At 58.4% G+C, this 2794-nt stretch overlaps 1 protein-coding gene across 1 annotated transcript in view; it reads right to left on the bottom strand.

Moving 5' to 3' along the window:
* Positions 1-468: 468 nt before the first annotated feature.
* LOC106724692 (basic proline-rich protein-like) overlaps positions 469-2794 on the bottom strand; it is a 20088-nt gene continuing 17762 nt past the window's right edge. Inside the window, exon 3 of the mRNA XM_014533027.1 lies at positions 469-1034. The gene's annotated coding sequence lies outside the window, so the exon portion shown is untranslated. The remainder of the gene's footprint in view (positions 1035-2794) is intronic.

The raw sequence follows: 2794 nt of genomic DNA on the forward strand, positions 1-2794 counted from the left end.
CCTGGAAGCGCCGTGAGCCTCCCGTCCGGCTGGTAGTGCCGCAGGCGAGCCTCACCCACACCAGGCTGCAGGGCTCGGGGTCTGGTCTCTACGTTCCCACCGGTGCCGGCTTTCACCCTCGCTCCTCAGATCCCACCCAGAGAAGAAGACATGAAAGAATGCAGATTAGAAATGAAGAGTAAGGCTATTCTCAGGTCACATGACACTATAGGTAAATATATAGGGAGTCAAAGAAAAAATAGTCTTTAAGAAGATTACAGGACATAAAAGCCAATATTCCAAACTAAGTTAATTGTATTTCTATATATATTATCAATAAACAATTTGAAAATGGAAAAATACAATTAGTTTATAATGGCATCTAAAAATAAACTAAAATAGGAATAAATTTAACAAAAGTACTGAAACCATGAAACGTTGCTAAGAGGTTACAGACCTAGATAAATGGAGAAATGCACCGCGTTCATGTTTTGGAAGTCGACACTGATAGCACGGCAGTTCTCAGTTGGTCTGTGGATTCAGTGTGACCACGGCGGGTAGGTCGTCAGGCAGAAACCAGTAAGAACATGGGCCTAGGGCAGCGGTCGCCAGGCCCTCGGACCTCGCGGACCAGCACAGGCCACCCTGCCCTAGCGGACACCTCCCAGGTGGGCTCAGACGTCCCTCCGAAGGCAGCGTCTCTCCAGCCGGTGCCTGGAAGCAGGACACCCAGCCCCTCCCGGTCATTCCTCTCGACAGCGTCCCTTAGGAGAGAGGCGCACGGAGAGGGGCCGCAGCCTGTGTGCACGGAAGCACGGGAGGCGTCGCAGGCCCCGCGTCTGGGACTTACCAGCCAGTCGGGCCCATCGCCGGGCAGTGCCCTGCAGCGGCTCGATCACAGTCACGAAGACGGAGGCAGACCTGAGGGCACGTTCACACCGAGGCGGGAAGATGCCGTTCCTGGTGCTGCCGCCAGAGCCCCGCACGTTCCCTGTGGAGGCATCTGAGTGGGCGCTGGGCTGTGGTTGGTTTGGGTTACATGTCCAGGAACGTTGCTGTCGTTTTGAAAAGGGATTGATCACTGCCTGTTGGAAATGGTCGCCGCCCAAGCCTTACGCGCTGGCAGGTGCTCGCTGCCTCCTTCCTGTGGCTTTGCCTCCTGCGGCCGAGGCCCTTCCACCCAAGGCCTAACGTCTCTGGTCTCCACAGGGGAAGGAACCTGCTCAGAGCTCCTTGCAAATGAAGGAGGCCCAGCTCTCCAGCGGCCTTCCCTCCCCTGCATCTCCTGGAGCTCCTTTGTCTCTGTGTTTGTCTGCGCTCAGCTCCGCTCCTTTGCCCTTTCTCCTGCCTGCTGAGTCCTTCCTTTCTGGAGGCCAGAGCGGTTCCTTGGCTTCCCACCCTCCTGCGGGCAGGTGCGGGCAGGTGCCGGCTCGATCCCATGGGGGGCGTGCAGGAGGCAGCCAGTCACTGATTCTCTCTCGTCATTGATGTTTCTCTCTCTCTCCCTCTCCCATCCTCTCTGAAATCAGTAAAAAAAATATATATATATATATTTAAATAATAAACAAAACCATGAAGACAGAGGGCTAATTTTTTATTACAACTGTGTGTGTGTGTGTGTGTGTGTGTGTGTGTGTGTGTGTGTGTGTGTGTGTGTGTGTGTGTGATCATTGCCTAACTGCTCGGCCCTCCGGGAGCGCGGGCGCATGCGCTTCACGGGGCCTGTGCTGTGACTGAGTCCCATGGCCCCACTCCCAGCCTGGCGTCGCTCACTTCATTGAAGACGAGGAGTCTGTTTTCCGTCCCAGGAAGAGAGATGCTGTTTGTCCCGGGAGCATGTGAGCGCTTCCCCGAGACGACGATGGAAGCGACTGAACCGAGATGAGTAAGCACCAGCAGACTGGTCGGCGAGCCTGCTGTGGGGCTCGCGGGTCCTGCTTGGTCGTTAGGGGTTCCTGTTTCCCGAAGCCTGGGGCCTGCGATCCCACCCCCTCCCCCACCCCAGCTCCCATCGTCGCTCTGTTAATCTGCGTTCAGTGTTAACGTTTGGACTCACAGCTTCTCTGTGGGAACAGGGAGTTTACATCTTTAATATCCCAGAGAGAAGATTTGCTAAAACCAAGCTCACTTTGCATCCCTCCTGCGCGCCAGCAGACGGAACCTCCGCCAAGCCCGCGGGGGAGGAATCCGTCCTGGGCTCCCCCAGCTGTCCTTCGTCTGTCCCTCTGTCCCTCTGTCACCGTGAACGCAGCGCACGGGGGGCTGGGGTTGGGGGGTGACACGCAGGGCTTGGCGCACGCAGCCAGCTGTCGGCCCACGCGTCTCTGCCAGCGGTGAAACCCACCGTTCACTGTTGTGTGCAGAGCTGCTGGGCCGGCCGGAGGGCGGGACTCAGGGCCAGAGCCTGGTTCTGGGGCCGCACAGGAGGGACCGGACAGGCCTGGACCTGCTGGGCCCTGGGAGGTGGAAGCTCAGGCAGCCTCCTCGAGCGCACGGAGGCCCCTCCCTCCCCTCCCGTCTGTGAGGGGCCTGAGAGTTCCCAGCAGGCCTCCTGCGGTTACTGGCTCCAGGGGGCCCCCTAGTCATACCCTTGGGGCCCAGCCTAGACCCACAGGAAGCACAGCTGTGCCCCAGGCTCACGCTCGCTCCCTGGGCTGAGGGCAGGAGGTTGGTAGAGTCACCTGGGGCCCTGAACGTATGCAGAGGCTGGGTTCTCAGTGCTGGGCCCAAACCCCTCCTCCCCCTGGAGTCCATGCTCGGGACTGGCATTGCAGCCGTACTGGACTGCCTGGCAGCCGGGGCATCTCTGTAACAG

This window comes from Myotis brandtii, unplaced genomic scaffold (genome assembly GCF_000412655.1).
Source record: "Myotis brandtii unplaced genomic scaffold, ASM41265v1 scaffold930, whole genome shotgun sequence".
In the NCBI taxonomy this organism is placed as follows: Eukaryota; Metazoa; Chordata; class Mammalia; order Chiroptera; family Vespertilionidae; genus Myotis; species Myotis brandtii.